The 25,916-nt window shown below is 39.7% G+C and overlaps 2 long non-coding RNA genes across 2 annotated transcripts in view; both read right to left on the bottom strand.

The window, feature by feature from the left end:
* Positions 1-25,916, bottom strand: part of LOC116470373 (uncharacterized) — a 70,781-nt gene that overhangs the window by 43,441 nt on the left and 1,424 nt on the right. The gene's annotated exons all lie outside the window — the stretch shown is intronic.
* On the bottom strand, positions 11,326-21,403 carry LOC131383799 (uncharacterized). The gene is made up of 2 exons (XR_009214104.1): positions 21,181-21,403; positions 11,326-11,517 (listed from the first exon to the last, which is right to left on the bottom strand). It is a non-coding gene; the product is annotated as an uncharacterized LOC131383799 (long non-coding RNA).

Here is a 25,916-nt window from a genome sequence, read left to right as displayed (position 1 = left end):
CACAGAGAGCTTAAGTCACCAGTCCTAAGTAATAAAGCTCCTAGATGGCAGAACTGGACTCACAACCCAGGTCTGCTAAGGCAATAATTACAGGCTCTTGTCCATCATACAGCACCAGCTGCCTAGATGTCCAGGGTAGTTCTCAAAATAGCTGTTATAGTCATGTATCACCTAACCATAAGGATATTTTTAGAAACATATCATTAGAATACTTTATCATTGTGCAAACATCATAGAATGTACTTACACAAACCTAAATGGTATAGCCTATTACACACCTAGGCTATATGATATAGCCCCTTGCTTCTAAGCTACAAACCTGTACAGCATATTACTGTACTGAATACTGTAGGTAATTGTAACCTAGTGTTAGTATTTGTGTATCTAATCATATCTAAACATAGAAAAGATAGAGTAAAAACATAATATAAGAGATTTTGAAAATAGTATACCTGTATAGGGCACTTACCATGAATGGAGCTTGCAAAACTGGAAGTTGCTCTGGGTCTTGGTGAGTGAGTGGTGACTGAATGTGAAGGCCTAGAACATTAGTGTATACTACTGTAGACATAAACACTGTACACTTAGCTAACACTAATTCTTTTTTTAAAAAAAGTCTTTCTTCAATAATGAATTAACCTTATATTACTATAACTTTTTGACTTTATAAACATTTTAATTTTTTAAACCTTTTGTCTCTTTTGCAATAACACTTAGCTTAAGGCACAAACACGTTGTACAGCTGTATATAAATTTTTTAAATCTTTTTTTAGGCTTTTTTTTTTTTTTACTTTTTAAACTTAAAAAAAATAACAAAGACACAAGAATGCGTATTAGCCTAGGCCTACATATGGCCAGGAACACCAATATCACTATCTCCCACCTCTACATCTTGTCCCACTGGAAGGTCTTCAGGGATGATAATAGGCATGAAGCTTTCATCTTCTATAGTAACAATGTCTTCTTCTGAAATACCTCCTGAAGGATCTGTCCAAGCCTGATTTATAATTAACTTTCTTTTTTTCTAAGTAGAAGAAATACATTCTAAAAAAAAAAAAAAATGATAAGCTAGGTACAGTGACTCCTGCCTGTAATCCCAGCAGTTTGGGAGGCTGATGTAGGAGGATAGCTTGAGGCCAAATATTTAAGACCAGCCTGGACAACATAGGGAGAGCCTGTCTCTATCAAAACAAACAAACAAACAAATAAATAAATAAATTAGCTATATGTGGTAGTGCGTGCCTATACTCCCAACTACTCAGGAGGCTCAGGCAGGAGGATCATTTGAATCCAGGAATTCAAGGCTACAGTGAGCCATGATCATACCACTGCACTCCAGCCAGGGTGACAGAGAAACAACTCATCTTTAAAACTGTAAATAAATAAAAATATATATTAAATAAAATAATGATTAAAAAATGTAATAAATTAATAAATCAATAACATGTATTATCATTATCAAGTATTTCATGCTGTACATAATTGTATATGCTATACTTTCATACAACTGGTGGTACAGATTTTTTTACACCAGCATCACCACAAATATGTTAGTAATGCATTAAGCTACAACATTATAATAGCTATGACATCACTAGGGATTTGAAATTTTTCAGCTTGGAAATAATATTATGAGGCAACCACCATATACATGGTTTGTTGTTGACCAAAACATCATTATGTGATATGCATGACTGTGACTGTATTTGCTGTTCTAAATTTATCTTAAAAAATAATAATAAGCCGGGCACGGTGGCTCACGCTTGTAATCCCAGCACTTTGGGAGGCCGAGGCGGGCGGATCACAAGGTCAGGAGATCGAGACCACGGTGAAACCCCGTCTCTACTAAAAATACAAAAAAATTAGCTGGGCGTGGTGGCGGGCGCCTGTAGTCCCAGCTACTCGGAGAGGCTGAGGCAGGAGAATGGCATGAACCCGGGAAGCGGAGCTTGCAGTGAGCCGAGATTGCGCCACTGCACTCCAGCCTGGGTGACAGAGCGAGACTCCGTCTCAAAAAAATAAAAATAAAAAAAAATATAATAATAATAGATGGAGTGCGTGTACAGATTCAAGCAAGTAAAAGGAAAATTATACATGTATCCAAACAACATGCTCCACAGTCATCATTCATTTACCAAATGAGCTCTCGAGTGGGAAGATTACGGGTTTTCCAATCTTAATGAAAATAGACAAAGTGAAAACAGGTGTCTTTCATGTGTTTGCTAATGCGTTTTCTCTCATGTGGTTGGAATTGGAAGGGATTCAAAGCCTGGCTTAAGCACAATGTAAACTGGGCATAAGAAACCATACGGATGCAACTATTTATTGCTGACAGGGTGTTGACCAAATTGTCACATACATTGACTGCCTTACTCAGAGGGCTGGGAAAAACCACTCCAGATGGCCTGTATTCCAAAGTGGTGCCACTTTCCATGATGGCCATCGTGAGGTTTTACCAAATCCTAAAGGCTATCTGATTTTGAGGAACTGCCTCAGAAAACCTGAGCAAACCTGTAACAAGATGTAATGATCACAAAAAGGCATGGGGTTTATAACTGGCCCATGTAAATAGAGCATAGCCTCCAGATTTAAGGCTTTGTGGTTCTAGTTTAGAATATTAAACAGGAGGTCTATACTGGGTTCACTTGCTTCCGGCTCACTTAAACCCACTTCTGATCTTGCCTACTGTTCTTCTGTCATTATTCCTGCTGTTGCTATCTGTAGACAGCCCAATCTAGTACCTTTTCCCTCTTAAATAGTCAGTAGTTATTGGTAAGTTGTATTAAAGGCATAGTAATCTTTGAAGACTTTTTTCCTAATGTAGGAAAAATTTAAAGAATTTGAAAAGCTGCAAGATAACTGACAGCTTATATATTAAAATTTTATTCCCTGAAAGAACAGTCAATTAAAAAGGCGTCCAAAATAGATACTTACATAAAAAATTTAAATGCTCATCATAGAATGTATTATTCTTTAAGAGCACCTGACTCAAAGTTAATATGATATCTTGTTTCTGCTACATTGACATTTGAGTTCAGTCTTCCTGTGTTTCTAGCATAAAATGATGAGAATGGAATGAAGAAATATAAAGGTATATCTTACCCTGGTAAAGAATGGCATGCACAGAATTCTACTTAAGAGTGAGGGGATGGTGTGGTTTCACTAAACTTAGAGTCTCAGAAACAAGGCAATTAAAGCAGGTGTGTTCAGAGGTGCATTTCTCCTACTCTCTCCACATTCACCCTTCCCTTGTCAATGACTTGAAGTGGTAGTATCTCATTTGGAAAATATTAGTGAGTAATTTTTAAAAGAACCAGAAATAGTAAAAGAAAGAAAACATCATGGCAAGTGTTGTTCCACACATGTGAACTAAACAATTATATCTGCATTTTATATTTTATTCTAGTTGAAAAAAATCTTTTTTCCCTTTTTCTTTTTAGTACTCAGGTAGACTACATTTTCCAGGCTCCCTTGCAGTTAGATAGAGCCATGCACATGCATTTTAGCCATTGGGATGTGAGTGGAAGTAACGCATGACACACAGTTACCTCCCACAAAACTTCCTACGTGAGATCCTCCATGCTCTTTACCCATCTGCCTCAGAGAGAACTCAAATGACCTAGGAGAAGGAGAGCCACGGGAGCTTGCATACCTTAGTCACTACTACAAGGATAGCTGCTAAGACAAAGAACATCACCTTAAGATGGTTGTGTGAATTACGGTGCACTAAACTAGTGATCTTTTTGATATAATTTGAATAGCAGTTAACCTACCCTCACTAATATAATCAATTATAAATAAATCAGACCCCTTTGAAATTCAGTAAGTGACAGCTTATAGCTCTTGAAAGTGTGCGTGTGAAATATAAATTACATGCCCTCCTAAATTGTATTTAATTGCATCCAATGACCTGAGCCCATACTACAGATGTACAGTCCTTATATAGGTAGCATGGGAACACCTGAGAATAGATGTGGTAGAAAGAAAAGGGCCTGTAAACTAAGAGAGGCATAATTCTCACCTCCACATCTGTCTCCTTCCAGATGTTTACAAACGACTTTTTTTGAACCTCATCTCAAAATGGTGAAATATTATCCGTCTCAAAATGAGATAAACTGGCCCCTGCAATGTGCCTGGTATAAAGTAGGCACTCTGTATCAGGATTCTTATCAACCTAAGGTAACTTTTAGGACATTAGCATATTTCTGAAATATATACTCAATTTTCTTCTTGAAACTCTTTTTCTATTTTTGTGAAAGCAACCTTTTTTATTAGTCATTATTATTTATATAGTATTTAGTGATAGTAGACACTCGGTATATATTTCCTGAATTAATAAAAGAAGTAAGTTAGGAAGGCAGGGAGGGTAGGACTTTGATTTAATTGCTTACACATTTAGCCTGAACATTGAGAGTTTTGAAAGCTCCCCAGATGACTTGACAATGTTGAGAACCAGTTATCTAAAGCCTTGATAGTCAAAATGTAATTCATAGCATCACCATCATCTCGAAGCTTGTAAGAAATGTAGAATCTTGGGCCCCACCTTGGAATTTACTGAATCAAAACCTGCATTTAACAAGATGCCTAGGATATTCGTATAAACATTAAAGGTTGAGGGGTCGTAGTCATATCAAATGCAATTCAGTTATTCTTTAAATACCATGATGTCAAATTCAGTGAAGAGACAATTGCAACATTATTTCAGTTGGCAGTCCAATGCAAAAGTCATACAAAGCAGCAGGTGATGCTGGAAAATTTGTTCATAAAAGTGATTGCATGTTGTGCATCTAAAGCATCAATAGAATATAAAGATTCTCTTTTGGTGTGGACTAATGTTAGCATTCCAGCAACCCCATGAAGTAAGTATTGTTCTCTCCATATTACAGATGTAAAAACAAACATTTACAGAAATTACACAATTTGACCACATTAGGGAATTTGAAAATGCAGTATCCTGGACACTGGGCTGGTTCAGTATGGCAGTTGGAAATACTGCTACTTGAAAGCTACAAGGCCACCAAAATTCACCCCACATATCTCAGGTCTCAGGACTGTTTGCTAGTGAAAGACATTTAGGAATGAATATGGGAGCTCAGCTGCAGAGCAAGATAGCTCAATCAGGTGATCATAAATAATCATAAGTGTAACTCAAATTAAGAAAAGGAAAACCCAGCTGTCAGTGAGGGGCAGCATAAGCAGGCCTAGGAAGAGAGGTCACCTAGGACATGGGCCTGAAAGCAAGTGTTCCGAAGAGAAATGTAAGCTATTCCATAACGGGAGAAATTTGGGAGTTCCCAAACTCTTATATTCTCATTGTAGGGAAAAATCTTAATCTATGTTTTTAAAGCAAATGTGGAGGGGATGTCCTTTCTAGATTTTGAAAACTATGTCTTTTCTGGCTTGGATATGCAGACACTATGTAAATTGCAAGGGTTTGACATTAATCTGGAGTTACAATGTCAGCAGGAGGCACACTAGTTAACTAGGCAGCAGCTTGCGAATTGATAGATGATGTTTTGGCACAGTATAGAGTCTTGTAATCATTAAGCAATAGTCAGAAATTGTATAAATTTGCTACTCCCAAATAAAAATAATATGAAATGCTGCAAAACCTGAGGTGCTCAATGGGATTTACACAGTAGTTGATACCTTTTTCTCTTGAATTGCCTTGAAATTTTACCAGTGTTCCCAAAAGAAAAAGAATAAAATATGCGGTGACCTTAGTAGTTTTCATTGGGTCTTCTCTGAGCAGCCCTCTCTATAAAAGAAATGCTGTCTCTTTACCATTTGCACTCCAACTGGGACTGGATTTAGGTAATTAACTAGAAAATGCCCTACTTTGAAATACCAATGTATCTGCTGTTTGATTTTCTGTGTTATGTTTGAGCCATGACTTAAATGTATGTATTAGGTACAAGAGCCAGAGGGAATTGTCAGGGTACTTGGGTGTATCTCTGTCACAGCAGAGCTGAGAACACTACACATTAAAGATGAAGTTATAACCGTAGTATCCTGGGCCTTAGTTCTAGAGAAGTGGGACTAGATTAGAAGATTGGAAGAAAATGAGCCTCACAGAACATATTGGCTTCTTCTCATAAACTTAACTGAGCACAAAAAAATACATATATATATATTTATGAAAATTATACTCCTGACTAAACCCAAACCCACAGCAGGTCACTTCTGTATCATTTAGCGACATATTCAGTTGGTTCAGTGGCCCAAGTGGGTGTGAAATCTGCCAGAGCTGAAAGGCAGTTCTTTCTACTGCTTGTTAGAGGGGTCATATCACTGCCTAGAAACAACCTGCACTAGCATGCTGGCCTCCATTTGTAAAGGTCAAATAACAGCCTTGTACATTTGTAGGTCCTTCTGATCTACAAGCTTCCATCTATTGACAGACATTAAAGCAGTCTAATGATCTGCCAGAGAAGCATCAGGAACTTGCATGCTCAGAGGGAGAGGGCACCTCTCCCTTCCTATATCATTCATCAGCAGGAGTCTCGCAAGAACCCCAGAACTCCTGGCAAGACTTCCAACCTTCCCCCAAACAACACTAACAGATGTTCCACTTTGATATTCCTTGGAACCATCAGGACTTATTTTATCATATTCTTTATTTATGTTTTTGTCAGTCACAGAAGCCTAGGTGTCCCAGGTCATACTTCACTGTCTAATTTCCATAATTTTTGTATATTCCCTTCCCGATTCCTGAAACCCTTCTATTATACTCGCTGGAATTTAAAGGGATAAATTCATCAGCAAAATATCCTGTACTCTCAAATCCTTCAACTGCTCACTTCACTATCTGGCTCTAAATGAAAACTGGGCCTCCCTTGAAGACAACACTTCGCCTGTGGTCCCCTCAAGCGAGGGCTTGTTCTCTTCCTCAAGCCCTTTACTGCTGGGCCTGGAGGTAAGTTAACAGTCCTCTTTGCCTCCCATTCCTACTTGCAAACAATTTAGACTCTTCTCCTTGCACACCTCGACCCCCAGCTTTGCATCTCATTTCATCTTCATGAGCCCCACTACCCTCCTTGTTGCCCTCCGTGATCAACCTTTCAAGCACTTCCCCTTGTTTCTTAAAGACTCACTGTCACTCTCTCCAAGATCACGCTATTTTAATTCTTGGTGATTTTAATGACCATGCAGCTATTTCTTCTAATACCGTAGTCTCTCAATTCCTTGAATTCCTCTCTCTAGTGATCTTTTCTTCCATTCCCTGAGCCACTTACTCTATGGTTATTCCTTAGACTTGTTATGATTTTTCTAGTTTGCTCCCTGACATGAGGTAATTTCAGAAATACCTTATCCACGTAGGGATCTACAATCTACTGATCCTCCCACCTTTCACTCTGTCTCTCCCCTTTCATACCCTTGCTTCCCTCCTTCTCAGGTTGGTTTTTCATGATCAGTTATAATCATTCTTTTCTATGCACTGTCAACTCCTTTGTCTCTCTCTTGCTTTGTCCCAGAAACCAACAACATTCTTGATTTAATCCAACTTTCAATATACTTCACAGCTTTCTCCTTCACAGCTGACCCATATTCTATGTGTTGTCAAATGAGATTTCCTTTTATCAGCCATGTAAGCATTATTTGGCACATTTGAGCATTTCTTTCTTACTTACTTGGCTTCAGAAATCATGCTCTCCCGGTTTTCTACCTTATTGGCCACTCACTTTCAGTTTCTTTTCAGCTTCTACCTCATCTTCCCATCCTTATATTTTTGGAGAGCTTCAGGACTTGGTGCTTGGATATTTTTTCTTTCAAGTCTATACTCACTCACTTATTGATCTTATCTGCTATCACAGTTATAAATACTACTTAGATTTATATACTTTGCAAATTTCTATCACTAGACCAGACCTCTCCTCTTAGAGTCCAGAATCATATGTCCCACTATTCAGATAACTATTCAGCATCTCTACTTAAATATCTAAGAGAGTGGGATCCTACTACAGATTTTTCTGTGTATCCCAACTCTCACTATTTAAACTTTTGTCACACAAATCTAGGAACGGAATGGATTCAAACAGAGAAAGATCATTCTACATCCAAATTCAATTGCTGATCCTCTTTCCAAAACATACTACTCTTACTGTCTTTCTTATACCTGAAAATGATGATACAAGCTTTCCAGTTTCCTCAGGCCAAGAAACAAAAAGACCTTGGACCCATCTTTGTCTCCTCTCTACTCTGTCAGAAAATCATGTTGGTTCCACTTTAAATTTAAATTCAGAATCAACTCTGTCTACCAATCTCACCATCACTTTCCTTGTCAAAGCTACCATGTTCTCCCTCCTAACCAGTCTTCTGCCTTTACCCCTGCTGCCTTCAGTCTCTTCTCAGCACAGCAATCTGAGCAATCCTGCTAGTCAGATGGTCTCTAATGTGCTTACAAAATGCAGTGGCTTTCCAGTTCGTACTGGCTAAAAATCAAATGCACTAGCATGCCCCTCAAGACTTTCTCCTGTGGCCTCATCCCTTAGGACCCCTCCCCGTGCTCACTCTGTTCCAGCTGCACTGGCTTTCTTTCTGTTCTGTTCTTTAGACAAGTCAATCCTGCTCTTACTTCAGAGCCCCTTTCCTTGATGTTGTTTCTGCCTAGTATACTTTCCCTTGGACTCTGCATATCTTCCTTCCTTGCCTATATCAGGTCTTTCTTAAAATTGCATCTTGTATCTGTAGTCTTCTATGACCACTGACCAAAATGAAACAACTCCAGATGCACACACTATCCTCCCTGCTCTCTTTCCTGCTTTAGCTTCCTCCATGTGATATGCTACACATTTTGCTTATGTATTCAGTTATTGTCTATTTCTTTCCCAGAATGTAAACTCCTTGAAGATAGGAATTTTTCTGTTTTTTTTAATTGCTAAGTACCCAGTGTCTGTAACAGTGCTTGACACATTTTAGGCACTCGATAAATAAATACTGAATGAATAGACAGAACTGCTACTCATAAACAAAATCACTAACATCACCTAGGCCTTATGTACGGGTTTTGAGCCATGACATTCTTCCTGCACTGGCACTTGGTGGAAATCCCTACTGTGACAGCACTTATGCCCTTTCTCTCTCTCCGTTTCCCCTACCCTCTTTACATTCCAATTTTCAACACTTCTTTGTCTGCATCTACTCTGTAGTGACTAGGAACTCATGCATGTCTACCCAGTGTCTTCATGAGCACACCTGGCCATAGCTTATCACACAAAGGTCTGTGGAGACAGTACTTAAGCAGGGGTCTGGAAGAGTTTCCTAAGGCTGCATAACAAAGTGCTACAAACTGAGTGGCTTAAGCAACAGAAATTTATTATTTCACAGTTCTGGAAGCTAGAAGTCGAAGATTAAGGTGAGAGAAGGGTTAACTCCTTCCAAGGGCTGTGAGGAAAAATCTGTTCTATGTCTTGTCCCCCAGAAGTTGACTTCACCAGAGGGTGATTTTCTCCCAGTCTTTGGCATTCTTTGGCTTATAGATGCATCACATTGATCACTGACTTCATCTTCACATGGCCATCTCCGTGTGTCTATATCTTTCTCCAAGTTTCTCCTTTTTACAAGGACACCAGTCAAATTGGATCAGGGCCCACTGAGTGACCTCATTTTAACTTGTTAACCTCTGTCAAGACCTTATCATTAAATAAGGTCACATTCTAAAGTACTGAGGGTTAGGACTTCAGTGATGATTTTTGGGGGGACGCAATGCAACCCATAAAAACTTTTATATCCCTGCTTGGAATAGCACACTGCTAGAGAGGACGAGTGTTTGATTCTCTTGAAGGTCTCAGAAAGAGCAAATACCTAAATGATAAGAATGAATTCCCTGAGTTTAGACTCCCTGATGGTCTCACCTACAGTTCCAACAATGTTACAAAACCCTTTGAAAAAAGCCTTAATTAGGACATGTAATATTAAAGATAATTAGGACACATAACAATTAGTAAGGAACTCAGATCAAAATAATACAATTTCATGGATTTCATGTTACAATTAATTCATCATAGTGGAAGGAATTTACATATAGAAAAGTAATTGAAATATTTCAATCCAATTTAACAGTTTCAAGAGAAGTCTTGGGAGACAAAGCAACAGATGTCAGCCTGACCAGGCTAACAGAAGTGAAAGCACCCAGGGGGTATCTCTGGAATTATGGGTAATGAATGAAAGGCTGATTTTGTCCAAAGGCACAGACTTTAATTCCTTCCAACAAATCCAAATACAGAGCTTACTATTTTCAAGGCTGAAAATATATAACAGCTGCCACAACTTCTGAAGTGGTAGAGGAATGACTTCTTGGGGCTGGGAGCATGTTTCAGCAAAAGCCTAAATATAACAGTGAAAATAAAACGATGCTCACATAAGGTGAACAGATTTCTATAGTAGAGAATAATGAATTCTGATTTGTTATGGTTAGAAAATAATGCACACATCTTTATTGACTTAGCACTAATGATGTGTTTATTATTATGCCTTCTATGTGTTAGACATATTTCAGATTAATAAGACACAATTCCTGACCTCAAACTGCTCACAATCTAATGAGATAGTTAAGAAAATTAATCCTTTCAATACAATGAAATAAGTGACCTAAAGAGCATATTAGATGAGTACAGAACAAAACAACTTCCTTGTCTTAGCCTGGAAAGATTAGGAAATACATCCAAAATCCGGATCTCAGCTGAGTCACTGAGGAACATTTACTTGGCAAAGAGGGGTTGGCAGGTGTTTCAGGTGTCAGGAGAAGCAAAGAGAGAGGCAGGAAGGCATGAGGTAACACAGTGGGCACAAAGCACAGGAAGTAATTCAGTATGGCTGGAACATATTTTTATGAAGGAGAAAGAACATAATCTTTTCTTTTAAAGACAAAAAATAAAAAGTGAAGAACAAGCAGGAAGAATGGTAAAATGGAACAGCCTGCTACCTGAAGGAGAGTGTGTTTAATGATATTGAGTATCTCAGAAAGGCAAGCATCAATGATGAAGAAGAGCCCAGAGTCTGACACAGAAGGTCATTGAAAATCTTGGTAAATACTTTCTCAAAAAAAATCTTAGATAATTAAATGTCATTAGCCTTATGTGCTGATATTTAATTGATGTCTATGATAGTAAAATAATAAAAAGTTACTGTCTTCTTGCAGAGCTTAAGTTCTAACATGAATGAAGTAAAACCATGGGAAATATTTTAAAAAGTGATGCATACATCTACAAGGAAAAGAAAGCTTGTTGGTAATAAGTTTGCATTTTAATTTTTGTTTTCTGTAGTTCTCTCTAGATTATTTTATGTATTATAAAGCAACTGGGAAAAAGGAAAACTGAAGAGAGAGAGATTACGATGTGAATTTATGAAGCCGTGGTAATGGAGTGTTTGTGTCATCAGATAGAAATTTCCAACAGGTATTTCAAGCCATTTCTTCTCATCTGTCAGCCATTTTCTATTCTTATTTTCTCTTTTCCTTTATCTTTTCACCCTCGGATTTTTCTCTCTTCTGACAGCTTCATCAATAAAAGAACATTGCTGGATTAGTGAGAAACACAATAGAATATTTTAGATGGGGTAAGACTGAGGATTCCACTGTACAAGCAAGGCAGATACAGGGGGTCTGAGCCAACTAAGACCTTACAAACTATACATTTTAGTGCAGTATATTTTTTGCAAATCAGTGACAAAAATCTTCCATAGTGGGTTTTTCTAGGTTTTGAAATGTACATGTAACTATTCATCTCCATGAACATCAATGAGCTTTACAATGTTGAGGGCATTGTAAAAGGTGGTTAAAAAAATGAAGGTCCATAAGACACAATACTGCTCTGAAGATGCTTGCAGACATGTACAGAAATGTGGCTTTTACATCAATAGTAGTTCGGATTGAAACAATTTCCAATGTTAAACTTCTGTGAAAATGATAACACATACCAAGCCAACTTAGATTTCATTTCATGGAATTGCTATCCCAAAGGGCTGTGAAGGCCTTTTTGCCATTACATCACCATACTAGGTTACCCTTTGTCCACATTCTCCCTTCACCCATTTGGTACAGACCCAGACCCGTAACCTCCACTGACTTCTGGCTGCTTATTTGTTGCTAGAATTGCTTTGTGTTAGGGATTGAGGGTGGGAGAAGCATGTCTTAACGAGTTCTCTCTTCTTTTTTTTACCACTACACACTGAGGCTGTCACCTTTAATTTCTATGTTAAACTTCCAAGTCTTTCTTGGTGATAAAAGAAAACAGTCAGCAGCAGTCTAGCTTTAATCTTAGTTCAGGGCTCTAGAAACCCCAAATTCACTGTTGTCATCTATGTAAACATTGTCTTTTCCTAGATGGAGACAGAGGAAGGAAGCAGTACACAAATAGAGGGCATGTTAGGTAAAAAAAAAAAAAAAAAGAAGAAAAAATAGGATAACCTGATTTTACCCAGATTACTCCTAGCTGGCTATCGTTGTCCCAGTGAAATTATATAATAGCAATCCTTTCAGTCTCCAAAGTGTCCCATTCTGGACAATAAATTATATAATCACTGCAGTTAAAGTTCTATTCCAGGTCCAAGGAATTACTAGTGATTAAGTGAGGTTCTCATAAATATGGGAAGAAAGGGGTGGAGCCAAGATGGCCGAATAGGAACAGCTCCAGTCTACAGCTCCCAGCGTGAGTGACACAGAAGACGGGTGATTTCTGCATTTCCGTTTGAGGTACCGGGTTCATCTCACTAGGCAGTGCCAAACAGTGGGTGCAGGACAGTCCGTGCAGCGCACTGTGTGTGAGCCGAAGCAGGGTGAGGCATTGCCTCACTCAGGAAGCGCAAGGGGTCAGGGAGTTCCCTTTCCTAGTCAAAGAAAGGGGTAACAGATGGCGCCTGGAAAATCGGGTCAGTCCCACCCTAATACTGAGCTTTTCCAACGGGCCTGGAAAATGGCACACCAGGAGATTGTGTTCCGCACCTGGCTCGGAGGGTCCTATGCCCACGGAGTCTCCCTGATTGCTAGCACAGCAGTCTGAGATCAAACTGCGAGGCAGCAGCCAGGCTGGGGGAGGGGTGCCCGCCATTGCCCAGGCCTGCTTAGGTAAACAAAGCAGCCAGGAAGCTCAAACTGGGTGGAGCCCACCACAGCTCAAGGAGGCCTGCCTGCCTCTGTAGGCTCCACCTCTGGGGGCAGGGCACAGACAAACAAAATTCAGCAGGAACCTCTGCAGACTTAAATGTCCCTGTCTGACTGACAGCTTTGAGGAGAGTAGCGGTTCTCCCAGCACGCAGCTTGAGATCTGAGAACGGACAGACTGCCTCCTAAAGTGAGTCTCTGACCCCTGAGCAGCCTAACTAGGAGGCACCCCCCAGTAGGGACAGACTGACACCTCACTCGGCCGGGTACTCCTCTGAGACAAAACTTCCAGAGGAACTATCAGACAGCTGAATTTGTGGTCTCACGAAAATCCGCTGTTCTGCAGCCACCGCTGCTGACACCCAGCCAAACAGGGTCTGGAGTGGACCTCTAGCAAACTCCAACAGACCTGCAGCTGAGGGTCCTGTCTGGTAGAAGGAAAACTAACAAACAGCAAGTACATCCACACCAAAAACCCATCTGTACATCACCATCATCAAAGACCAAAAGTAGATAAAACCACAAAGATGGGGAAAAAACAGAGCAGAAAAACTGGAAACTCTAAAAAGCAGAGCACTTCTTCTCCTCCAAAGGAACACAGTTCCTCGCCAGCAACGGAACAAAGCTGGACGGAGAATGACTTTGACGAGTTGAGAGAAGAAGGCTTCAGACGATCAAACTATTCCGAGCTACGGGAGGAAATTCAAAACAATAGCAAAGAAGTTAAAAACTTTGAAAAAAAATTAGACAAATGGATAACTAGAATAACCAATGCAGAGAAGGGCTTAAAGGAGCTGATGGAGCTGAAAGCCGAGTTTCAAGAACTACGCGAAGACTGCAGAAGCCTCAGTAGCTGATGCGATCAACTGGAAGAAAGGGTATCAGTGATGGAAGATGAAATGAATGAAATGAAGTGAGAAGGGAAGTTTAGAGAAAAAAGAATAAAAAGAAACGAACAAAGCCTCCAAGAAATTTGGGACTATGTGAAAAGACCAAACCTACATCTGATTGGTGTACCTGAAAATGATGGGGAGAATGGAACCAAGTTGGAAAACACTCTGCAGGATATTATCCAGGAGAACTTCCCCAATCTAGCGAGGCAGGCCAACATTCAAATTCAGGAAATACAGAGAACGCCACAAAGATACTCCTCCAGAAGAGCAACTCCAAGACACATAATTGTCAGATTCACCAAAGTTGAAATGAAGGAAAAAATTTTAAGGGTGGCCAGAGAGAAAGGTCGGGTTACCCACAAAGGGAAGCCCATCAGACTAACAGCTGATCTCTCGGCAGAAACTCTACAAGCCAGAAGAGAGTGGGGGCGGATATTCAACATTCTTAAAGAAAAGAATTTTCAACCCAGAATTTTATATCCAGCCAAACTAAGCTTCATAAGTGAAGGAGAAAAAAAATACTTTACAGACAAGCAAATGCTGAGTGATTTTGTCACCACCAGGCCTGGCCTAAAAGAGCTCCTGAAGGAAGCACTAAACATGGAAAGGAACAACCGGTACCAGCCACTGCAAAAACATGCCAAATTGTAAAGACCATCGAGGCTAGGAAGAAACTGCATCAACTAACAAGCAAAATAACCAACTAACATCATAATGACAGGATCAAATTCACACATAACAATATTAACTTTAAATGTAAATGGGCTAAATGCTCCAATTAAAAGACACAGACTGGCAAACTGGATAAGGAGTCAAGACCCATCAGTGTGCTGTATTCAGGAAACCCATCTCACGTGCGGAGACACACATAGACTCAAAATAAAGGGATGGAGGAAGATCTATCAAGCAAATGGAAAACAAAAAAAGGCAGGGGTTGCAATCCTAGTCTCTGATAAAATAGACTTTAAACCAACAAATATCAAAAGAGACAAAGAAGGCCATTACATAATGGTAAAGGGATCAATTCAACAAGAAGAGCTAACTATCCTAAATATATATGCACCCAATACACGAGCACCCAGATTCATAACGCAAGTCCTGAGTGACCTACAAAGAGACTTAAACTCCCACTCAATAATAATGGAAGATTTTAACACCCCAGTGTCAACATTAGACAGATCAATGAGACAGAAAGTTAACAAGGATATCCAGGAATTGAACTCAGCTCTGCACAAAGTGGACCTAATAGACATCTACAGAACTCTCCACCCCAAATCAACAGAATATACATTTTTTTCAGCACCACACCACACCTATTCCAAAATTGACCACATAGTTGGAAGTAAAGTGCTCCTCAGCAAATGTAAAAGAACAGAAATTATAACAAACTGTCTCTCAGACCACAGTGCAGTCAAACTAGAACTCAGGATTAAGAAACTCACTCAAAACTGCTCGACTACATGGAAACTAAACAACCTGCTCCTGAATGACTACTGGGTACATAATGAAATGAAGGCAGAAATAAAGATGTTCTTTGAAACCAATGAGAACAAAGACACAACATACCAGAATCTCTGGGACACATTCAAAGCAGTGTGTAGAGGGAAATTTATAGCACTAAATGCCCACAAGAGAAAGCAGGAAAGATCCAAAATTGACACCCTAACATCACAATTAAAAGAACTAGAAAAGCAAGAGCAAACACATTCAAAAGCTAGCAGAAGGCTAGAAATAACTAAAATCGGAGCAATACTGAAGGAAATAGAGACACAAAAACCCTTCAAAAAATTAATGAATCCAGGAGCTGGTTTTTTGAAAAGATCAACAAAATTGGTAGACTGCTAGCAAGACTAATACAGAAGAAAAGAGAGAAGAATCAAATAGATCCAATAAAAAATGAGAAAGGGAATATCACCACCGATCCCACAGAAATACAATCTACCATCAGAGAATACTACAAACACCTCTATGCAAATAAACTAGAAATTCTAGAAGAAATGGATAAATTCCTCGACAAATACACCCTCCCAAGACTAAACCAGGAAGAAGTTGAATCTCTGAATAGACCAATAACAGGCTCTGAAATTGTGGCAATAATCAATAGCTTACCAACCAAAAAGAGACCAGGACCTGATGGATTCACAGCCGAATTCTACCAGAGGTACAAGGAGGAACTGGTACCATTCCTTCTGAAACTCTTCCAATTGATAGAAAAAGAGAGAATCCTCCCTAACACATTTTATGAGTCCAGCATCGTCCTGATACCAAAGCCTGACAGAGACATAACCAAAAAAGAGAATTTCAGATCAATATTCTTGATGAACATTGATGCAAAAATCCTCAATAAAATACTGGCAAACCAAATCCAGCAGCACATCAAAAAGCTTATACACCATGATCAAGTGGGCTTCATCCCTGGGATGCAAGGCTGGTTCAATATACGCAAATCAATAAATGTAATCCAGCATATAAACAGAACCAAAGACAAAAACCACATGATTATCTCAACAGATGCAGAAAAGACCTTTGACAAAATTCAACAACCCTTCATGCTAAAAACTCTCAACAAATTAGGTATTGATGGGATGTATCTCAGAATAATAAAAGCTATCTATGACAAACCCACAGCCAATATTATACTGAATGGGCAAAAACTGGAAGCATTCCCTTTGAAAACTGGCACAAAACAGGGATGTCCTCTCTCACCACTCCTATTTATTATACTTTAAGTTCTGGGATACATGTGCAGAATGTGCAGGTTTGTTACATAGGCATACATATGCCACGGTGTATACCTATGTATACACGTCTCCTCCTCCTCCTCCTCCTCCACCTCCTCCTCCCCCTCCTCCTTCTCCTCCTCCCCTTCTTCCTCTTTCTCTTCCTCTTCTTCTTCTGTCTCACTTATTGCCCAGGGTAATCTCAAACTCCTGGCATCAAGTAATCCTCTCACTTTGGCCTCCCAAACCACTGGGATTGTAGATATTAGTAACCATGCCTGGTGTCTTTTGTTTTCTTATAGTTGAGCTCCAAGAGCTCTTTCTGTGTTTTGAATATAAATCTTTTATTGAATATACATTTTCTGTTTTCCAAATATTCTCTTTCAAATTTTTTTGTGTGTCTGTCTTTTTATTCTTTTAGCAGTGCCTTTCAAAAAACATATTTTTTAGTTTTAATTAAATCTAACATTAAATTATTTTTCATGTATCATGCTTTTAGTGTGTGTCAAAAATTTAATGTCAAACCATAGGTCACCTATATTTTTTCCTATATTTTCTTCAAGAAGTTTAATATTTTGTATTTTACATTTAAGTCTATGATCCATTTTGAGTTAATTTTTGTGAAAGATATAAGGTTTGTGTCTAGGTTAAGTTTTGCATGTTGGTTTCAATTGTTCCCACATCTTTGCTGAAAGGAGTAGTATTTCTCTATTTAGTGGCCTTTATTCTTTTATAAAGGATTGGTTTACTATATTTGTGTGATTATATTTCTATTCTCTTCCATTTATCTAAGTGTCTGGTCTTTTACCAGTATCACACTGTGTTGATTACTCTGATATTATAGTAAGTTTTGGAATTGGATAGAATTTCTCCAACTTTTTCTTCTTCAATATTATATTGGATATTCTAGGTTCTTGGCCTTTCTATATAAATTTTAGAATGAACTTGTCAATATTGAAAAGATAGCTTTTTGAGATTTTGTTGAAATCTATAGATTTGAGATTTATGTTGAATCTATAGATCAAATTGGGAAGAAGAAACATCTTTACAACACTGAGTTTCCTAATCCATGAACATGGAATATCACTCCGTTCAATTAGAGCTCCTTTGATTTTCCACAGAGTTTTGTATTAATAGCTTTTAGCATATAAATTATGTACATATTTTGTTAGATTTATGCCCAAATATTCCATTTTTGGGTGTTATTGCAAATGGCATTGTTATGTTTATTGCTGGTATGTAGAAAAATAATTAACCTTTGTAGGCTTATCTTTTGTGAGATACAAAAATATAATAAATTATAATAAGTATACATCCCCTCCAATTGATTTACATCAGAAAAGGCTCCTTCTGGGAGAGAAGAGGTGTTAGGAAAGATACAAGTGAAGGAAAAAGCAAAAGGAAAGAGTTTGGACCAGAAAGAGATTAGATAGATAGGTAATTAGATTAAACATGTGTAGTAAAAGAACAGTCATGGTGAGTGAAACTGAGTAGAGAGAAGGGTGAAGAGAAATTTTGCTGTGTATTAGGCAACATAACCTCTTCATTGTACCACATTGAGCATATTTAATAAACAGTTGCATTCATTTTCTTCAATATTGAAATAGTGCTTCCTTCTCTGTGACCTCACTCAGATTACTTGGTTACACTAGTTTCTTTCTTTCTGCCTAACCCCTTGCATACTAAGACTCATTGGCTGCTTATGAGGCCTGATTCTAGTTTTGCCCCTAGAATCTATGGCTCAATTTTCCCTTGATTCTAGCCCAGCCTGCCTGCTGGAACAAGCCTATGCTAACAGATACCCCAGCCCATATCCCACATTCTGCATTCCCTCTTGCCCAAGGCTCTTGGACAGTCAATTGTGTCAGGAAATTCATAACAAGTGATTACATTAAGAAAATCAAATTTTATATGGCATACTAGTTATAAAGCTTCCAGGAGGATGATAAAACAAAGAAGAAACAAATTAACAACAGCAGGAATTGACTAGCATTACTAAGACGGCAAAGACACAGGGAGAAGATGTTATACAAGCTGATAAGCCAGGGCCATGCAGTGAGAAATCAGAGTCAATTTAGGGGAGCTGGGACTATGGAGAAGGAGACACAGCCACTGCTAAATACTGTCTGAAACCAAAAAGGTAAAGAGAATACTCTGGCTTCTCTCTTCCTTCCACCTTCCAGTTTCCCACCAGTGCTTCCCATTGATGAAGCTTAGCCAGAAGCCAATGGACAAAGAAGCTAAGAAAGGTGATTTTTGAATTTGTGGGGTCAATCAGCTCCCTATAATTCAGAGCAAAGCAGAGGAAGAACAGAGAAATAAGCTGAAAGCAAACAGAAAAATTACATACAAAGACAGTCATTCTCTGAGGACCTAGTTCACAGGTCCTCACCACTGATCTCAATTCTCAGATCTGTCACTATTACAGATACTGCCTGCCCATTGAATATTCATTCATAGTTGCTGCATTGTATCCCAGTTAATAAGGATGTGTCCAGAGTTTGGGGTTTAAGGATCTTCAATGCTATGCTATGACCACCTACAGCTTTAGACACTTTATGAATCGATGCTAAAACTGCAGATGGTTCTCTGGATTTCGGTCCATCATAGAGAGCACCACCCCTGCTGTCTCCCACCTCCACAAGAGCAATTTCTGGAGAAATGTATGTGCCTCTTCCTGGTTTCGTGCCTTGCACAGAAGCCATATAATTGGGCCATAACCCTCCTTTCTCCAGGTTGCTTGCTGAAGATACCTTACCTCCAAGCAGTACTAAGCAACATCTTTCACAGGTTCACCCTGGGATGATGCCCACCGATAAGATGGGTAGATGCTGACAGGATCAGAATCAATGACCTGTTGCCCTGTAGAACGTTGGCCATAAAATTCCCAGACAACATGCCCCAGAACAACCAGTTAAAAGGGAAATTTAAAATATCACAAGACAAAATGGAAACGCAAAATACCAAAACTTATGGGATGCAGCAAAAACAGTTCTAAAAAAATGTTTATACCAATAAACACCTACATCAAAAAGGAAGATCACACCTGTAATTCCAGTTACTCAGGAGGCTGAGGAGGAGAATCACTTGAACCCAGGAATCTAGACTGATGAGCTATGATCATGCCACTGCACTTCAGCCTGAGTGACAGAGTGAGATTCCATCTCTTAAAAAAAATTAACAAATAAACAACATTTTGTCTTAAGAAAATAGACAAAGAAGAATACGCTAAGCCCAATGTCAGCAGAAGAAAACAAATAATAAACATCAGAGCAGAAATAAATGAAATAGAGGCTAGAACAATATAAAAGATTAACAAAATGAAGAGTTTTCTTCAAAAAGATAAAATTGACAAATTTTTATCTAGAAAAAACAAAAAAGGCTCAAATAAATAAACAAGATATTAGAGAGGAGATATTACAACTCACATCAAATAAAAATATCATGAAACTGTTATAAGCAATTATATGCCAAAAAATCGGATAACCTAGAAGAAATGAATGAATTCCTAGACACATACAACCTACCAAGACTGAACCATTAAAATTAAAAAAAAAAAAAAAAAAAAAACAGAAAATCTGAACAGACCAAAAAATGTAAAAGAAAAAATGTAAAAGAGGCATTAAAAATAAACAGGCTTTGGAATAATGAGTAAACAGATTGAATCAGTAATAAAAAGTCTTCAGCTGGGTGCAGTGGCTCACACCTGTAATCCCAGAACTCTGGGAGGCCAAGGCAAGCAGATCAACTTGAGGCCAAGAGTTCCAAACCAGCCTGGCCAACATGGTAAAACCCTGTCTCTACTGAAAATACAAAAAAATTAGCCAGGCTTGGTGGCACAAGTCTGTAATCTCAGCTACTCAGGAGGCTGAGGCACGAGAATTGCTTGAGCCTGGGAGGCAGAGGTTGCAGTGAGCTGAGATTGCTGCACTACACTCCAGCCTGGGTGACAGAGCAAGACTCTGTCTGGAAAAAAAAAAAGTCTTCCATCAAAGAAAATTCCAGGACCCGATAGTGTGATCATTAGATTCTACCAAGCATTTAAAGAACTGTTACCTGGGATAATGCCTATGTGACATAGCTGAATTTCTACCCTGCCCTAACTCTGCTTATCTTTAAGAAACAAGACACCTATGATTAAAATTCTCGTTGTAATCAGACTGGTTAGAACCAGAGCTCTTTGTTTTGAGATTGTTTAGAACCAAGATAGCCAATTAAATGACTTCAAAAAGACTCAGGCTTTATTATAATCTCATTTCTACACTAAATGACACTACCTTCAGTGCCATGACAGTTGACAATTGCTGTGACAATGACCAAAAGAAGCCATGAAAGGAAGAAAAAGGGAGGAAGCACTCCATTTCCAAAAAGTTCACCACTCATTTCCAAAAAAGACATGAATATCCTTTCCCTCACTTTTAATGCCCACCCCATGCATTAGACATACCCCATATTTTAATCCACTCACCCTTTGCTAGTCAAGAAGTTCACTCATGAGCCATGCTACCAATTCTCAATTCCATGGCCATTAAATAAAGTCTGCACTGCTTGAAACTCACTTTCGGTTTCCTATATTTGGTTTCATGACACTGAACAGGGAAAGACTCCATCTTATAGGGGACCAGCTTTGTCAGTAACAGAACTGGTTAACCAGTATGGGGCCCTGGACTAAATGGTCCACCTCCCTCTATGGGAAGCCCATTATCTCCCTGGAGACCCAGCAACTGGCACCGGACAGCATCAGCTGACAAAGAATTCTGACCTATACAGAATATTCCATCCGACAGAATACACATTCTTCTCAAGAACATACAAAACATTCTCCAGGATAGATCGATGTTAGGTAACAAGACAAATGTTAGCAAATTTGAAAAGATCAAATTATATCAAGCATCTTTTCCAGTCACAATCAATAACAACAGAAATTTTGGTAAATTTGCAAATACAGAGAAGTTAAACAATATGTCCCAGAACAACCAGTTAAAAGGGAAATTTAAAATATCATGAGACAAACGAAATGGAAACACAACCTATAACTTACGGGATGCAGCAAAAACAGTTGTAAAAAAATGTTCATACCAATAAACACCTACATCAAAGAATGTATGTTTATCCTGACTCTCGGTGCCAGGGGTCAGCTTTGAGGAATGTAATATATTATTGTTGTGATGAAGTAGGCAGGCAAAGGGTTATAAAACTGTACTGGGAAGGACCCGCTGAGCAATGTATGATGGGACATTTTCCCAGGATTATGGTTCTGCATGGGGTCTCCTGGCACCACATTATTTTCCCATCCTCAGTAAATGGCTCCTTACGTCGCAAGACTCCCTTAAGTGTCTCGGCAAAGGTGAGAAAGGAACTGAAGGGTGGCTATGCCCCAAGTAGAGGGCCTGCAAAAGGTTCTTGAAAAGATGAGAGAAGAAATGAAGGGCTGACAGTCTAGACTGCAGGATTAGGAAACAGCTTATAGGTAAATTGTGTGTGTGTGTGTGTGTGTGTGTGTGTGTGTGTGTGTGTGTGTCCTTCTCTGTTTCTCTCTGTTTACTCCTCTTAGTGTTTGTTCTCTTACATCTATAAAAACCTCCAACGTACCATTTTTCTTGCACTGGAGAAGCTTGGGTTTCATCCTTCTTGGAAAACACCTCCTCCTACTCTTTGACAAAGCCACAAGGACAAGGTGGCCTTGGCTACTCTCCTGAAAGGAGAGGTGCCAAGGATGCCTAGCTGGCCTTCAAGGAGATAATCAGGGATGCCTGCATGCAATGATAAATAGTAGCTTTGTGCACAGTAAGAGATATTTAGAATTCAAATGGCTAGCCTGCACTTACCGAGTTAAGTAGTTTTCTAAAGCTATTTTCCCCTCTCTTTTTTTGCCTGCTGTGAATCCCCTGTTACTCAGTTGCTGGTGCTGAGATAAGACTTATTATTTCCGGTCTAACTGAAATGGAGACACTGAAAACCCATTTGAAACTGAAGAAAAACTGTAAAAGAGGATTACAAAAAAAAAAAAAAACTGCCATAAATACTGCTTTACCCAAATTTTCCAATTTTGTCAAAAAAAATTAAATCCAGTATTTTATCATTTATAAAATGGTGAGTCTGTATTGTATCTCATGGCTAAAATTCTGAGGTAAAAGCTCTTGGATCTTTGTGTATGTACAGATGTATTATCTTATGTGGGAAGTCTAGCATACCACCAAAGTGGCTTATAAGTAAATAAGTACTCATGAATTAAGTCCAAATGCTCTTCAAGTTCACATGAATTTAGTAACCTTCGATAAAAATGGTTTTCAAATTAATAAAATTAAAATTTTAAACATGTCTTCAATATTGTTAGGATATATTTTTGTCCAGATTTGCTAATTATTTTATACTTAAAACTCAGTGAAGGGAAACAGAGCCTCTTACCCGCAGGAAAGAAAGAGAGGTGGCAGGGTTTTGGAAGAGAGGCAGACCTGACATTTTCACATTCCTTCACACTCACCTTCCAGGATCCTGGGCGAGGCCCCAGTTGAAATGGGAAAGGTTCCCTTGTCCCCCTCGCAGGGAATGTGATGAGGCTGTGGCTTGCTTCTCCAGTGCCCCACTGCTGGAACCTCTACGGGAGCGTACAGACAGGCAGGCTGTGGGGCAACAACCCCGCGGCAGTGTCTAGGGGTGAATGTTTACAGCTGAAGCCCCAGTGGGCGTGTGTTACAGGGACCTCTTTTAGTTTCCCTGTATAGGCGACTTGTGATAACCAGCTCAATTAGACCCTCTTCCTTATCACAAGGACAGAAGGATTTCTGTATCCCAGGGTTTCTTGCCTTGGTGTACCAGAAGAATCAGATCACATGTGGGCTTGGAGAAGGAGTGCAAGGTTTTATTGAGTAGAAGTAGCTCTCAGCAGATGGGGGAGTCAGAGGGGAGATGGTTTTCCCCTGGAGTTGGGCAGACTTTCTCTGACTGCCCCAGCTAAACTCTGCCTCATCCCACTAGTGGATGGCCTGTGATGTGCTAGCGTGCCTGCCTGCATCTGTCGGTATGCTCTTCTGCTGGCATGCTCCCTCCCCATCCTCTCGCGTCCAGCCGCTTGCGTCTTCCTCTGCTGATGTGTTCCTCTTGATATCTGGCTGCCTGTGTGTCTGCCCACTAAGGTCTTGGGTTTTTATAGGCCTAGGATAGGGGCCTGGCGGGTCAGGATGGTCTTGAAAAATGCAACATTTGGGCATGGAAGCAGGAGTGCCTGTCCTCACCTAGTTTCATGGGGGTGAAGCCCTTGCCAGGGACCTGCCTGTCTCTACCAAGCACTGCCCTGCCCCACTCCTATATCACTGTGTGGACCCAGGCATTCAAAAACTCCCCCACAATATTTAGAGAAGCCTTAGCTAGGGACCCGGAGCACCTGATTTTTCTGAATGGACGGCATAATGTGACCAAGCATTCTGAAAACTTAAAACCCAACTCACGAAGCCCCCACCATTAGCCCTAACCAGCTTAAACAAACCTTTTCATCTTTATGTTTCATAAGAGGAAGGAATTGCTCTAGTAATACTAACTTGAAGATTGGGCCCACTGACCTGGATAAACGATCTACTTTTCCAAGCAACTGGAATTACTTGCTAAATGCTGGACTCCTTGCCTTGGGTCAGTGGCAGTCACAGCCCTCCTTTTAAAAGAAACAGAAAAGTTAACCTTTGGCCAACCCCTAACTATCTGGACTCCCCACCATACCCAGACCTTCATGAATGAAAGGGGGCAGAATGGCTGTCCCCAGGCAATGCTCTCCAGTTACAGACAACCATCACATAACTTTGAAGGTATGCAATAGCTTGAACACAGCCACTCTCCTTCCACCTGAAGATGGTCACTTATCTCACAACTGCTTAGAGGTGATGGAGTAAGTTTACTCCAGTAGGCCGGACCTTAAACGTGACTCTAGTGAGAATGCAGAATCTCAGTGGTTCACCAATGGGAGAGGCTATATGCAACAGGAACAGGGGAGGGCAGGGTATGCTATGGTCTCTCTCACGGATACTGTAGAAGCAGGCACTCTTCTACCAGGATGCTCTTAGCCTGCACTGTCAAGCCCGCACTGCTTGACCCTCACTTTCAGTTTCATTGTATTGGCTTTGTGATACTGAACAGAGAAAGGCCCCATCTTTTGGGGGACAGAAGGCAGAGCTTGTTGCTCTAACCGGGGCATAAAAATTGAGTGAAGGGAATGCACTTAAGCATACGCTGATTCCGGGTACTAATATTCCATCTTACACACACACGGCACTAGTTAGAGGAAAAGGGGCATGTTAACCTCTGATAATAAACAGGTCAAAAATGGCACCATCATTTTAAGGTTATTAGAGACTGTAAGAAAACTAGCCCAAGTGGCAGTAGTTCATTACCGCAGCCACCAGAAGTGGGATGTTAAGGTAATTAAAGAAAAGAATAAAGCCAACCTAGTGTCAAAACAGGTGGCTTTAGGGAAGGTCACTTTCCAAATGCCACCTTCACCTTCTTTCCTGGGTCCTGCTCTTTTTATCCTGTTTTACTCTCAAAAGGAATGAAAAAAGCCTCCAAATGGGGTTATACCAAAAGTATTGATCAGTCAGGATGGCTAATAAGCCCTCATGGACAATTTCTTTTCCCAAAAGCAGTTGCCTTGCAGACGGTTAAAACAAAAACCATTCTAATACTCACTGATCAAGAGGCCCTTTCACTGGCTTTGCAAAAGTATAACTGCCCCAGCCCTCAGGGAGCTAATCAAAGAGGTGGCTGAGACTAGCCCCATCTGCTATGTTAATAACCCTAATATCCACCTTATGCGGTGGGGAGAAGGGAAGGGAGACTACTCAGCTGGTCTAGTACCAGGTAGACACCTAGGGAAAGCTTGATAAATCGGTTTCACAGTTATGCCCAGAGGCTCTAAAAACTTATATACTTCCTGGTTCTTACAGACACCTTTTCAGGATGGGTAGAAGCCTTTGCCACCCACACTGAAATTGCACATGAGGTGGCAAAAGTCCCCAGATCCAAGCTGCCTTGGTCAATCCACAGTGATAATGAACCAGCATTTATAGCTTTCATTACTAAGGCTGCTTCTTGGAGCTTATAAAATGATCCCTATATACCACCTGGAGACCACGGTCTCAGGCAAAATAGAGCACACCAACCAGACCCTTAAAAGGACTTTAGCCAAAGTAAGCCAGAAAACCCATGGATTTCATT

Source organism: Hylobates moloch, unplaced genomic scaffold, assembly GCF_009828535.3.
Source record: "Hylobates moloch isolate HMO894 unplaced genomic scaffold, HMol_V3 SCAFFOLD_6, whole genome shotgun sequence".
NCBI classification, from domain to species: Eukaryota; Metazoa; Chordata; class Mammalia; order Primates; family Hylobatidae; genus Hylobates; species Hylobates moloch.
The sequence above is the reverse complement of the archived record's forward strand: the minus strand, read 5'-3'. Positions and strand labels throughout refer to the sequence as shown.